The sequence below is a fragment of the Siphateles boraxobius genome, unplaced genomic scaffold (genome assembly GCF_051911475.1).
Source record: "Siphateles boraxobius isolate OS27281-9 unplaced genomic scaffold, OSU_SipBor_1 20, whole genome shotgun sequence".
NCBI lineage: Eukaryota > Metazoa > Chordata > Actinopteri > Cypriniformes > Leuciscidae > Siphateles > Siphateles boraxobius.
Window position 1 is genome coordinate 18796755 of NW_027508811.1, and position 16106 is coordinate 18812860.

Consider the following 16106-nt stretch of genomic DNA (forward strand, 5'->3'; position numbering starts at 1 on the left):
TGTGCGGGAGACATCCCTATCTTTGATAGGCAGACGCGTGATAACAGCTTGACCGTGAGTGAAACCTAAGCGCTTGCGCACGGATGGGAGGGGCGGGTGACATTCATTTTCGGTTTACGTTTTCGGCTTTTTTTGTTGTTGTTTTTTGGCCCGAAAACCGATAATGCCATTTTCGGCCAAACATTTTCGGCGGCCGAAATTTCGGTGCACCCCTAATTCATTGCTATATGAGAGGAACAATTTTCCAAACTCGTTAAATCATCTAAATCGACAACATGTATGTTAGACCCTATACCGACTAAGTTATTGAAAGAGATGCTTCCAGAGGTCATAGATATTCTTCTTAATCATTAATTCATCTTTGTCATTAGGATACGTACCAAAAACTTTTAAGCTGGCAATGATTAAACCGCTTGTTAAAAACTTGATCCTGCAGAATTAGTCAATTACAGGCCGATATCGAATCTACCTTTTCTGTCAAAGATACTAGAAAAAGCAGTATCTTCACAACTATGTTCCTTTCTAGAAAGAAATGGTATCTGCAATGATTTTCTGTCAGGATTTAGACCGTACCATAGTACTGAGACAGCTCTCATCAGTCACAAATTATTTCTCTTATCATCCGATCGTAGTTGTATCTCTCTATTAGTGTTAATCGATCTTAAATAGACTTGAAAATTATGTTGGCATTAGTGAAATTGCATTAGCATGGTTTAAATCATACTTCTCTGACCGTTATCAGTTTGTAGCAGTAAATGAAGAGATGTCTTATCGATCACAAGTTCAGTATGGAGTACCACAAGGCTCAGTACTAGGACCGTTGCCGTTCACTCTGTACATGCTACCTGTAGCAACTGAGACCAATCAGACACAATTATTTGTTATGGTTAACAAATAATCTTTAAAGCTCACGCTGGGACCTGTGGCCCCATCCCCCTAGTGGGTGCAAGGGGGGCTTTTGGGTTACCATGGATATGATCAGATAAGTTGCTTTTATTGCTGTCAAAGGAATGTGGCCACATGTGCAAGAGAGAGACAATGGGAAGACAGAAACAATCTTTAATACAGACTTTGCTGCATTAATCATAGACTAACTGATCTATAAATTAACATGCATCCCAGAAACTGTGTGAATGATTTACTGTCTTGTGTACTATTATGTATATACAATGGTATGTATTTTATTATACAACCAACCAACGGTCAATGTAACCTCACCTGTATCATGTCTCCTACCTAATTAATCTTCATTTAATGAGTCACACTACTCTTAGGAGATATCATTAGTTAGCATAGCTGATATATAAAAAAAAAACTGGATGACTAGTAATTTCCTACTACTTCATTGTTCATTCTGAAAAAACAGAGATTCTAATTATTGGACAAAAAACTGTCTAACACTTGATGGCTGTTCTGTCAAGTCTCAGTCGTCGGTTAGGAACCTGGGTGTGCTGTTTGATACCAATCTTTCATTTGAAAATCACGTGTCCGCATTTTTACATCTTAAAAATATATCTAAATTACGTCATATGCTCTCAATGACAAATGCAGAACAATTAGTTCATGTGTTCATGACATCAAGGCTAGATTATTGTAATGTTATTATGGTTGGTTGTCCTGCATGCTTAATAAACAAACTACAGCTGGTCCAAAATGCAGCAGCTAGAGACCTTACCAGAACCAGAAAGTATGACCATATTAGCCCGTTTCTGTCAAAACTGCATTGGCTCCTTATCCAACATCGTATCAATTTTAAAATATTGCCGATTACTTACAGAGCACTAAATGGTTTAGCTCCCCAGAACTTGAGCGAGCTCCTAACACATTATAGTCCTTCACGTCTATTGCGATCTCAAAATACTGGCCAGTTGATAATACCTAGAATATCAAAATCGACTGCTGGCGGTAGATCCTTTTCCTATTTAGCACCTAAACTTTGGAACAATCTTCCTAACATTGTCTGTCAGTTTAAATCTAGATTAAAAACACATCTCTTCAAACTGGCATACACAGAGAACACTATACATTCCAATTTTTCAAATCAGTTAAATGATTATTAGGCTGCATAAATTAGGTCAGCCGGAAACACTTTCTATAACACCTGATGTACTCCCTTAACATCATAAAAAGAATGGCATCTACGCTAATTTTTGTCTTTCTGTTTATTCCGAGGTTAGTAATCAGCCGGACCCTGGCCGTATCCAGATCAGATGGTGGACTTGCGCCTGGACACGACCACAACGCATTCCTGAAGTGTCAGCAGAAATTGTGTCAACTAGACTCTCCTCTGTGAAGGCTTAATAGACACGACAACCATCGGCACTGATCCTCAATAAACTCGTCTCCATACGCGCGTGATAACTCCGATCTTCAACCATATAAACTGCATAATATAATGTTCCGATCCAATCTGAACTCTATAATAATCATGCATTCGTTGGCCAGAGGAAAACTTTTATATTATTTCATTAAATATATGCATAAATGTAAGGTAACATAAAGCTGAACACACATTGGCATACAAAAATTAGCCCAGTCAAACACCACACACACTGCCAAAAACTCTTATAATGTGTGTATGGGATAAAATTTAAGGTGGGGCAGCTGGAGAATGTCCATTTCTGGCTTTTTTTCCCATTTCAGATGGATTAGTTTATCCTGTAATGGACAGATGGTCATATAAATAACACGAACTCCGAGAGATCAGCAGAAGGACACTGTCACTAAAGGACAGTTTCACATTAAAGAACTGGGAGTGACTTTGCAGTGCTCCGACTAACATCTCCATCGTCTCATAACACTGCATATCCATTCACACATTCACGTAAAACCCTCTAAAAAAATACATCTAAAGGTCCTTAACAGGGCTATGAATTACAATGAAGACTAGCAGAAAAAGAGACAACATAAGTACATGACTCTTTATGTAAACACACATAATGACTAAATGACTTGACAAACATCAAGCACAACAAAAACAGACATGTTTGTTGTTTATTGTTTTAATACATTATTGTAAGCACACTATGGCCTGGTTTCACAGATATGGCTTAGATTAAGCCAGGATTAGGCCTTAGTTAAATTAGGCCTGGTCCTCTCTCAATATCGTCAATATACCAATATACCAATATACCTTCAATATCGTCGCTTCTCCTTTTGTGCTACCGTAGCTTAATGAATAAAAATTCAGCTGACTATGTTAAAAAGCAATGGGAGGAAGGCATGAGGGTGGATATACCTGAGGAAGTATGGTTACAGGCTTGAGAAACTCATTGTTTTGGAGCAATTTTGGCTGAAAGAGTGATTAGATTTTTTATAACACCAAAGCAAAAATCTCTGTAATCTGGGATATAACACCCTTGCTGGAGGGAGTGTGGTTCATTAAAAGCTGACTCAGCCCACATTTTCTGGTTATGTCCACATAGTCAGCCTTTTTGGGTAAGGGTGGGACAATTAATGTACATGATATAAGGCTGTCATTTCCCCTCTGGGTTACCCAGGGTTAGATATTAACCTCTTGAAGATCTTTCTGGTTGCCTACAAAAAAGCTGTCACTAAATGTTGGCTCAAGAGAAACCCTCCTGATGTGATTTTTTCATCCATTGTAAGTCAAATATGTTCCACGGAAAAAATGAATCTCCCCCTTCGGTTACAGAAGGACAAATGTTGTTAGTGGTTGTGTTTTTTTTTTAACCAACTCATTTATTTATCCTTATTGATGTGTACTAAAAAGGAAAAGCTGTTTAAAAAAGAAAGAAAATCACATGGAAAGGCTCTAAAAGCAGCAAGGGACGAGCATCTCCACAAACTCATAGAAAACAACCAAAACAATACAAGGTTTTTATTTAGTACAGTGGCTAGATTATTAACAAATAAACGGACGTCACCTGAACTAAATATTCCATCACAGTTTAGGAGTAGGAGTAGTGACTTTATGAATTTCTTCACTGAGAAAATCAATAGCATGAGACAATACAATTGTAAATGTACAACCTTTGACAGCGTTTTATGATTCAGCCTCAATTATCACCCCTTGAGAAAAGTTGCAGTGCTTTACAGCTATGTGGAAGAGTAATGTATCAAAATATTTAATGTATAAAAATTTATAAAAAATAAATGTATCATTACATCTAAATGAACAACATGTTTACTAGGTCAAATACCCACTAAATTATTGAAAACGTTGTTACCTGTAGCAGAAGAGTCCCTTGTCAATATTAATAACTCTCTATTCTCTGTGTCATATCCCAAGACCATTCAAGCTGTCAGTTAATAAGCCTCTCATTAAGAAAACACAACTAGATCTAAATTAATTGGCAAATGACGGACCCATTTTAAATCTTCCATTTATGTTTAAAATCCTAAAAGTTGTGTCCACTTAGTTGTGTTGCAAAAATAGATATTTATATATCTATAAAAAAAAATTCAGTCAGGATTCAGGCCCGATCATAGCACAGAAACTGCATTTTACTTTACAAATTATAAATGACTTATTTCTAGCTTCTGACCAAGGCTGCATCTCAATATTATATTAGTTTTACTTAATCTTAGTGCTGTGTCAACAATATATATATATCATGACATACTTACAGATCGACTACAAAATTACCCTGGTATACAGTAGGGCTGTAACGATACACCAAACCCACGATTCGATTCGTATCACGATTTTTGACCCACGATTCGATTCGTATCGCGATTCTATCACGGGGGCGGGGCTTGAGGGGGCGGGGCTTGTGGTGAAAAAAAGAGATTTTGAGAGAAGAAAAAAAATACCGGTATTTTTATTAAATAACATTAGGAAAAACCTGTATAATCTAAACACCAAAGAACAATAATAACTATGCAAATTATTATACTATACGGCAGTGTAGGCTGCTGCTTTTGGGCTGTGTTCTGTACTCCAACTAAATTGATTTCGGGATGGTGCCGTAATATGCATCTGCATGTTGGACGTGTTGCCGGTCAATTGAGGATTAATTTAATGCACTTTCTGAGAATTTATATTTCAAGTTTTGGCTGCAAATTTCACGTCCATAATGCTGAAATTGCCAAATTTTAAATAATTTATCCTCAACTAGTTTTGTGGTGTAGGTCTACGTAGGCTATTTTATAATGTTAACTTCAAATAATACTAATAGTAATTTAAAGATGTGGTAGTTCTCATGGGCCTGAGGGGAGGGGAGGGGGGGAGGAGGGGGGAGGGGGGGATCCCCCCTTTAGATGATTCTCATGGGGGGGATTTTTTTTGTTTGAGGGGAGAAAGGGGGGGCATTTTTTCCAAACAAAATTATTACATTTATCTTGCCTAAATGTTTGCGCTCATTGCATTTTTACAATGGGGTAATAGCCTATTGTTGTTAAGAATTTACACATCACAAGGAAGCTTGATTTAAATTGTTTAATTAAATTGAAAAAAGTAGCACAAATAAATACAATAGAATAAAGATACAAATAAAGACAATTAAAGAGAAAAGTTTTTGAATAGGTCTAACACTAGTATTTATATACAGATACTGAATAAAGTAATCAAATGGAAAATAACACTGGGTAGTATTTTAGTCCTGAATAAATTAAATACATAGGCTATTAATCCTGATTCCTTTAACTTAAAGCCATCTTTTGTTGTTTTGACAACAAAATTAATGACAGACACATATGGCTGCCGTCACTTTAAGAGCTAGTGCACGGATCCTGTGTTCATTATACTGGCATGCGTTTTATGTTTATTAAAAACAAACCCGACTATAGCCTATTTAGAGTATAGCCTACTCACAAAGACCGAAATTGACAATTTTGCGTGTTAAAGCAATATAATCCGCGAAAAATAGTTACTAGCCAGCTGTTTTTGAAGCGGATTTTCTATGAATGTGCGCATAGAAAATAATCTCAGAGAGCGCGCGAGCACTGATTAGTTTAAAATCGCTTGAATGTTTAAACTGGTAAGACTTAAAAAGACTTCAGTCACGATGCACTGCTGTCCCGATTGTGCAAGTGAATATTCCGTCATGTCCCGACCTTACAGTCTATGGTCCCGACTCCAAAACGCGAGTGTGTATTATCGCCGCAGCGCTTGATGCCTGCCTTGCACAAAACATTATGAGAAGAGATAGAAGACGCGCGGCACCGCTGAACACTCACGCTGTTTGTGAAATTGCGTCTGGAAGATAGTTGTTAAAAGAATGATTTTATTTTATTATCTGTGTGGATTACGATTGCGGGAATTTCCCACATTATAAATGGGAGACCTGCGGGAATGATTAGAATTATGCGCAGTACCCGCGCCGAAATTCGAGCCCTGGTTCTGGACAGGAAGGATAACTCTGGGAGTTGGAAGGGGTGTGATCGCGATTCTGCCTTCTCACATCGCGATACAGGATCGTGGACCTGAGTATCGCGATTTCGATTTTATATCGCGTATCGTTACAGCCCTAGTATACAGGGACAGGATTTAAGGTGGTTTAGATCTTACCTATAAGACCATAACCTTTTGTTTATTTAAAAAAGTGAATTATCCAAGTTAACGTCAGTAAATTATGGAGTGCCACAAGGGTCTGTTTTAGGCCCTCTGATTTTCAATATACATGCTGCCCATTGGTAACATTATTAGAAAACATGGAATTAGTTTCTATTGATGATAATAATGATAGTATACATTTCATCACGACTACATTAAATTTCTAAATTATCCAAGTTGACAGTATTAAAAATATAAAATATTGGATGACCAGTAATTTTCTTCTATTAAATTCGGATAAGACTGAGGTATTACTTATTGAACCAAAAACCAAAAATCTTTTACGTAGGAGTCTTAGCTTAAGAATGATTCGGGACCGATCTGAGAGCAACTCTGAGTAAGGAAAAGACAAAAACTTTTATCTTAGTGAGGAGGCGGGGCTGACCCCGTTGCTATGTATGACACAATCTTTTGAAAACTGTGATTGGTTGGTTGTCCAAAAAGGAAAAAAAAGAGTGATTTTCAGTATAGGGTCTATTCTAGATCATATTCTATTCTATTCATTCTCTCACACACACACACACACATTATATATTTACATTTACATTTATTCACTTAGCTGACGCTTTTATCCAAAGCGACTTACAATTGCTAGATATGTCAGAGGTAGCACGCCTCTGCAGCAACTAGGGGTTAAGTGTCTTGCTCAGGGACACATTGGTGTCTCACAGTGGATTCGAACCCGGGTCTCTCACACCAAAGGCATGTGTCTTATCCACTGCGCCACCACCACCACATATATGTGTATATAAATCCTTTTTTTTATTTACCATACTGTTAATTTCCTATAAGGTAATTGATTGGATTAGAATGATAAAAATTGTTCCACTGTCTATTTAAGTGGTGGTTTGAATGTTGGTTTTAATGTAGCAAACATGGAATAAAAAAACAAGTAGGACAAGAAAGCTCAACTGGACAGAGGAACAGTGTTTACTGTGAGCCCAGTAAGTGGATGAACACAAGGCCATCCTTAAAGGAAAATTCATGCCGGGTGTCACAGCACAGAAGCAGACGTGGGAGCTTATAGCGGTTAATAATAAATGATTTACGGTTCATTCCCTCTGCTTGTGCGGAAGCCTGCTATATTCATAAATGCATTTTTTTGAGCCTGCAAGGTGGGAATGTCCAGTGTAAACAAAATGAACTGCGACCCAATAAGAGGTTCTGGAATGCTGTAATTGTTTGTGATCACTCTGCTTACAGAAGGTTGTGACAGACCCAAATCATCACTACTGCATTGATGCATTTTCCCAGCTGCCAAATATCTTAATGTACAGTAGTGATTTAATTTCTGGTTCTACGCCATTCCTGCGCTGTGTCGGAGATCTTATTGTGTCTCTAGTAAAATCGGTCACAAACATGTTCCCTGCATGATCTAATCTACAGTGTCTTATTAACTCACTGTCATCTATTGTCTGCAACACATTTCTTCTCCCTCTTCGTCTTTCTGCCATTTTCTCCTCTGCTAAAGAAACTCTTAAGCCCCTTAAAAGTCCTCGTCCGTGCTCCTAACAATTTTGACCCTAAGACCTCTTTTAAAGGTTAAGATGCTTTCTGAATTACTTTTTTCTTTACTAGGGTTTTTTCTTTAATTTTAAGAGTAAACGGCCACATTTCTACGAATTTTCTTAGAATTTTGTCACTAGGAGCTACTCTTTGCATTAAGATTCTTTATGAATACGGGCCCTGGGTGTTATATTAGACAGCAGCTTTTGAAAATCATATTTCATGTTACAAAAACAGCCCCCTTCTACCTCAGAAACATTGCTAAGCTACAGAACATGTTATCTGCTTCTGATGCAGAAAAGCTAATTAGGGTTCTCAAGTCTCACGCATTGGCCGTGAGACACACGCAATTCAACCAGTTCACACGCTCACACGCCACACCGTGTATTTCTCACGCTGAAAATACAATGCAAACCAAGTTGTCCTGCAAGCTTTATAACGTTGTATAGGCAACGAGGCGCAGGCACACAAAGTGAAGTTTTCTGCCGCCAGCACGTATCTCGGCCAGATTGCGTTCGTTACTAGGCAACATAGATGCGCGAACACACAGAAGTTGACGGAACATTCTCGTCCACCATAGGTTCGTTACTAGGTAACCAACAACATCGCGCGGACACACATTATGATGGAGAAAGTAAGTTGGAAGAAAGCACGTCATTTTTAGGCTAGAACATTTAATGTATAGCCCATCGTATACATTATTATTGATGCAGTCAAAAACTCTACAACTATTTTGCAACCAGGCCAGAAGCTTTGGCTCAGTTTGGCTAGCTTGCGTTATCTGAAACTAAGGGAAATGTTAGTGGGTGTGGGAAGGAATGAAGATGTATTTCTTCATTTTATTTTAAATTATATATTAGACTATACTGTATTAATAGTCTTTCTAGTTACATTAAGCCCCCTACCCCTGTTATCAAGGCATCAAAATGTGCAACAAACACTTACAACACAAAACACATTTCATAAGCTGGAGTGTGTACTCTTGTGTACACACACACACACACACACACACACACACACACACACCGTAATACTCCAATATGTCCATTTGTACACAATGTCCCACCACACAATAAATCATTATACCATTTCGACTAGACACATTCAAAATGCAAAAAGATTTGTTTTTCCAAACTGTTTGGAGCAATTTGTTATATTTTTGTATATTTGTAATTTTGAAATATAACATTAAAGAGTATATTTGATGTGATGAATTGCTCTGTCATAGATCAGATTTACCAATTGTTATAATTTCAATTTGTGCTGCTTAATTATGAATAATGGGTAAAATTGGGGGGCGGGGATGGGCAGGGGCGGGGCTCCATTAGGGCTCCTCCCCTAACCGCATGTAATCTCACTCCAAGCTTTTGATAAAACTTGAGAACCCTGGCTAATTCATGCATTTACACCTCTGGATTACTATAATGCATTAGGTGGTTGTCCTGCATCCTCAATAAACAAGCTACAGTTAGTCCAAAATGCAGCTGCAAGTGTTCTTACCAGGTCAAGAAAATATGATCACATAACACAAATTTTATCATCTCTGGTCACCTATTGAGTTCTGAAACGATTACAAAGTATTGCTACTGACCTATAAGGCCCTTAATGGTTCAGCTCCTGCGCATTTAATTGATCTACAATCTAGGGCTGCAACAACTAATCTATAAAATCGATAATAATCGATTATGAAAATCATTGGCAACGAATGTCATTAGCGATTAGTTGGTCTGCTTACGTCACAGGGAGCGTTTACTGGTTATTGGTTGAAACAGGCCAATCAGGATGCTCTCTGTCTTACATGTGCTTCATGAGGCACACACGCAAGGTCTCTCTCCCTCTCCCGCTCTACCCAGTGTTGCCAAGTCCGCTTATTATAAGTGACTTTGGGCTCGTTTTTCTGTAAAGTCGCTTACAAATACTGGTAGTCGCGGGTCGCGTTTTTTTGGGGCTTGTTTCTAAAGTGTAGTTGCTTATTTGGGCTTGTTCTCAGCTCGTTGTCAAGCAGATATCTTCTATATGTTATTTAAACGTAGGAGTTTGTCTTGCCTGTTCCCTCTATCTCTACCCTTTCCCTATACACAGAGTTTTTTCCCACCCACATCCTGCTTCTAATTGGCTCTGACATGATGGCAATGAGTACTAGCCAATCAGAGGCAGAGCAGGGCAATCAGGTTTTTTTCTGGTTAGGAAAACGTCAGTGAGTGACGTTTAAATGAAAATACGTGCGAGTCGCGATCGTCGCGACTGATGGTGACTGGACTGTAGGAGAGTTTTTATATATTAATTATATTTTAGATATTCTGGATATAGATATTATAGTTTAATATCGTTTAACCCTTTAACTGTCACTCCCCGTTTTTTCGCATAGACATGAAAACATTATTCAAACTTAAATGGTTGTAATTCAAGAATGCTTTGCAATATAGACCTATGGTTGGTCTTGTTCTAAAGAAGACATTTGCCAGATTATTGTTGAAGTGAAGTATTATGAAATTATGAAAGTGAAAGAAAAAAAGTTTGAGTTTATGAAAATGAACAATGTAAAAATATAATTATTTATATTTTATATAAAATATATATATTACAAAATATATTTTACTCTAAAATTGCAAGAAAATGTAAGCCAAAAATCTGAAGAAGTTGTGTTCCAAATTTTAGGTTGATATCTCAAAAAATTAGCTTTCAGTAAGATTTTATTTGGCCGCAGTACCAAAATGTTTCACTAGATAGACAGCCACGCTTCATTACAGAAGTAAAATAAACTGTACCGTGTGCACAGTTTTACAAAACTAGGCACAGTTTACCAATCTGTTCACATGGATGTAAATTGACAATCTGTACCCACAGTTTAAAACTATCCGTCCCCACGGATTGTAAAACCGTGCACACAGTTTATTTATTTTTCTTTTCCCGGAACCTAGGGGGGCTCTGTAGCCCCCTGAAAATCATATTTCATGTTACAAAAACAGCCACCTTCTACCTCGGAAACATTGCTAAGCTACAGAACATGTTATCTGCTTCGAGAACATTTTTAAATTACTCCTAAACTCTGGAATAGCCTTCCTGATAATGTTCAGGACTCACACACTCTCCCAGTTTAAATCTAGAATAAAGACACATCTCTTTAGCCAAGTATTCACATAGTACTTCTCATAACCTTGTACTCCAGATATATCACATGAAACACACATGATTATCTGTTGCTTGAAATGTTATGAACAGCAACTATAGGCTAATTATTTTCCATTTGCTTAATGAAATGAAATGATGAAATGGCATTTATATAGTAATTATACTATGTACTACTACACCCAAAGCACTTTACAATCATATCAGGGGGGCTTCTCCTTGGCTTCAACCTGCCAAATTTTCTATATACTGTAATCATTATGATCAACTTCTTTAATGATATCATACCTAAATTAATACATGATGTAGGCTAACTGCATGATTTGTTTTATTTTAGAACTGGTCATTTCTGGACATATGGACATTATTTAATAAATTATTTAATTTAATTAGCTTTTTTAAACATGCCTTAGAAAAAAAAACATTACTGTGTGCATCTTGAGACAAAACAATGGCATATTTTAAGATGTCTCAGTTAAGACAGCTCAAACATGCATTTTAGTCTGGGACTAGGCTTAAGCCTGGTCTGTGAAACCAGGCAAAAATATCCTATAGGCTACAGATGCTTATATATTTTTTATAGTAATCAAAATTGTTAACCTATTGGCCAGGGTTTGAAACGGACTTTCATATTGTACATCTATTTGCTTTATTTAGTTAATTTAGTTTATGATCTAACAACAAATGTATCGCTAGATGTGCATTTTATTCCATTCATTCTGCATTTTCATTATGTTTGAAACTATCCTTTCTAAATTACCAGAACTCTGATGATAACTGCAACAACATGCTTTTAACAAGCAAATACAATATGAAGCATGATCATCATTGTGCATTCAGATTACTGCTCCACTTTCAATAGTACTGACACAAATTTTCCATCATAACAATATTAGTGGTCTAAATGAGAGGAAATGCAGTTGTATGACACAATTCTACCATCCACTGAGACCCCTGAAAGTCCAAGACGCACATTTCACATCATCTTCCTATTCTATTATTTTAAGATGGGGCATTACATGATTTCCCACTGTATAGAGTGCCCACAGAAAAGTCCATCAGCAGGAGAATATTTCTGAAATATCTTTATGAAGCTATTTTTGACTCCCTCAGGACAACCAAGTATGTTCCAGGATGAAGTAAATAAATTATAACTGGAGAACAGCTAGTTCATTTTTACGCCAAAAGCAAACCACTACAGCGAGACATGCATAACATGTTTCTAAATAATTGATGTCAAACATGAAGCCATGTAATCTCCATGCAAGAACCATAATCTGCAACGTTTCCAGAAAGTAAAGTCAATTTTAAGTAAATTTTCCCAAGTCAGTTCATTTTTATTTTTTATAGCGCTTTTCATAAACCACAATAAGGAAGGCAACTTAATAACATACTTTTTAAACACTGACATCACCTGTCCTTCCTCGGTAAGACAACATTCAGTAGAGTTAGGCTACAGTAGGTATCGCAAACTAACTCACAATACAGTGGTTTCAGATTAACGCATTCTTTCATTCTCTATCTGTCTCTGTCTGTCTGTCTATCCATCTATCTATTTATCTCGATCTGTCATTCATAGTTAAATAGTTCGGAATCGCAAACTATCTCACAATACATTGGTTGCAGAATAACACATTCTTTCCTTCTCTGTCTGTGTGATAGAGACCCAAGCTGTCACAAGGAGATTCACACCAAGATGTAAATACGGGAGTGATGTTGCCATCTAAAAAGATGTTTATCAAAGTGAATGTGCAAAATGTGCAAATAAATATGGTTAAAATCAGAAATAAAGCAGCTAAAAACTAGAACTGTTAGGTACTAACACAGTACCAACTCAACTATGGAGGCTAGCTGCAGTGCATTCAAGCAATGCTATAATAACCTTGTTCAAATTCATTCAAACCGTAATCCATCCTCCAATCCTCCCTTCCACTAGTGACTGTTTTCTTAAATACATTTTCTTGCTTACTAATTGGAGAAATTGGACCATATAGCCTACTCATGCCTTACCACCATGATTAATAAATAAGTACACAAGATGATTAAGAACAAGAGTTAAAACAAGTCAATGAACACAATAAATAGGAAGGATAAAACCAACATACATTTGCACAAACATTTCCATAAATAGCTCAAATCAGTGTTCCCATACAGTCTGCGCTCTCTTTAAGGCCATGCCTACTCTGCTAAAAAAGGAAAAATAAAAACCCCACATAAATATTATAAAATGCATAAGGAATAGCATAAGAACACAGTACAAACAGTGATGCCAGACAACTTCAAGGTCTCATCAAAGTCTGTCTGTCTCTCTGTCCGTCCATCTATCCATCTGTCTATTTATCTATCTATCTATCTGTCTGTCTGTCTGTCATTTACAATTAAGTAGTTAAGTATCGCAAACTACCTAACAATACACTGGTTTCAGAATAACGAATTATTTCCTTGTCTGTCTGTCACAATTAAGTAGAGTTAGGTACTGAAAACTACCTCACAATGGGTTCAGATTAACACATTATTTCCTTTTCTATCTATTTAACTATATACAGTATTCCAGAACTATTTTTCTATCTGTCTGTCTGCTCGTCCATACATACCTAATAATCATGCACAATGACATTGGCAAGGCTTTCATTGAAAGACGAGTTGAATTTTGGTCTCCTTCTGCACTGAAAGTTATTGTGGAACTTATTAACTTTTTATACAAAAATAAAAAAGAAGAAGAATATTGCACCCAAGTCATTTTCATGGGGCTTGTGTCTTTTCTTTTCTTTTTGAAGTTTGAAAGCATTCCCCGTAGTAACTGCATACAAAAATGATGCAATTCTTCTTTAGTACAAAGCTTTGGAATTTCTCCTTTTGTGTTCCACAGTAAAAAGAAATTCATACGAGTTTGGATCAATATGAGAGTGCGTACATTCTTGGTGAACTTTTCCTTAAATCTCTGACTGACAAGCACTTCTCTGGCAGATTACAAGGCATTCTGAAATGAAATAGACATGTGGAGATTTTCAAAGATAAGGGAATTACAAGGTCAGATCCTTCAGTTAAGTTCTTTATAAGCTCCTCACCTCCCCAGAAGGCACTCTGATGAGTGACACTGCATGCCCATAATGTTCTAGCAACTATTTTGAGATATAAAGTACAGCATTAGAGTACCCACATTTTGATGAAAGTGGTGCTGAAAACAATGCATAGGAGTCTACCTATTCTCACACTTCCTCTACAGCCAGAAGTACCACTTTACCTTTGCAAAAGATAACATGTCACTTACACATGATTGAACATAATCAGCATGGCCGATTCTTCAAAGAGAGCAGAGTCACAGGGCCAGTTTAAACACACCACATCATTATCCCTTACTAAAGCACAATGTATTTGAACTCAAAGAGGAAACCATTTTCAAGCACCAATGCAAGTAGGCTATACCTCTAAATTCAACTACTTAACCACTGAATGTTCATTAAGTTAAAAACACTGAGAATACAATTCTCAGAGATGCTCATTAGATCAGGAGATTTTATTGAGTTCTCAGTTATATTTGATTTAAATTCCTTGGGAGAAATAAAATAAACACAAATGAAACAACTGTGGACATGAGATAAGAGTTTAGCGCTATAAAAGTAATGTGAATTGGCCAGACAATCTGGTTTTGGCTAAATGTGATAAGAAATATTATTTACTGCAGGTTTTCTGAGCAAATCTTGGCAGTTTCTGATATTAAAGGGATAGTTCACCCAAAATGAAAATCCTGTCAGTATTGACTCACCCTCATGTTGTTCCAACCTCGTAAGACCTTCGTTCATCTTCGGAACACGAATTAAGATATTTTTGATTAAATCTGAGAGCTGGATCACTCCTCCATAGGCTTCTTAAGGGATTGACACTTGTTCCCCGAAAAAAGTTATTAAAGACATCGTTAAAATAGTCCAAGTGACTACAGTGGCTCAATCCTAAGTTTATCAAACGACGAGAATATTTTTTGTGCGCAATTTTTTTTTTAAATTACGATTTTTTAAAATAACTTTTCAATATTCAATATTTCAACTATCCATTTCCTTCTCTGTGGGCATCGAGTCAGTTCACCGTGTAATAGCGTATGCTTCTGTTGTTATACGTCACACGCATCACACACATGACCAGCGTCGGCCAATAGTGAGCCTAGGTGTGACGTAGCTCTACGCAATCACACTACATTAACTGACTAGAGGCCCACAGAGAAGGAAATGAATAGTTGAAATAAAGTCGTTATTTTTGGCTGGCAAGTCTCAATCCCTTAGAAGTGATCCAGCTCTCAGATTTAATAAAAAATATCTTAATTCGTGTTCCGAAGATGAACGAAGGTCTTATGGGGTTGGAACAACATGAGGGTGAGTAAATACTGACAGAATTTTCATTTTTGGGTGATCTATTCCTTTAAGATATTATAAGACCTCTTTTTGCAATTATTATGAGATATTAGATTACTCTGGTTGGTTTCTTAGGAGAAATATCTGAGAGGCAGGAGCCTTACACAAAACCAAGGTCTCAATTGTTGTCTCAGAGAAATAAAATGAGATTTCTTTAGCGATTTATTTTGACTATGGTTCAGTCAAAAAGAGTTGTCCCACATACATTTCTACAAAAGGAACCTTCAATTTAGACCTGATTGGAATCCACAATCTCAATATACCATCTGTTATGTTGTGCTTGATGATATTATAGATACAAATGTGTCATTTCTTATGAGTTATATGACATGATGAAGAGTTTTCTACAATGTCTTCTGATTTGACAACACCGTAAACTTTCATGAATCCTAGACTCAGTATCTGACTATTATGATACACTCTTAAAAATAAAGGTTCCAAAAGGTTTTTTTGCAGCAATGCTAGAAGAACCGTTTTGGTTCCCCAAAGAACCTTTCAGTGAACAGTTCCTAAAATAACCATTTTATTTTTCAAAGTGTAAAAGCACT

General features: G+C 36.8%; 1 protein-coding gene across 4 annotated transcripts in view; it reads right to left on the reverse strand.

The window, feature by feature from the left end:
- atrnl1a (attractin-like 1a) overlaps window positions 1-16106 on the reverse strand; it is a 274652-nt gene that overhangs the window by 257503 nt on the left and 1043 nt on the right. The window lies entirely within an intron of this gene.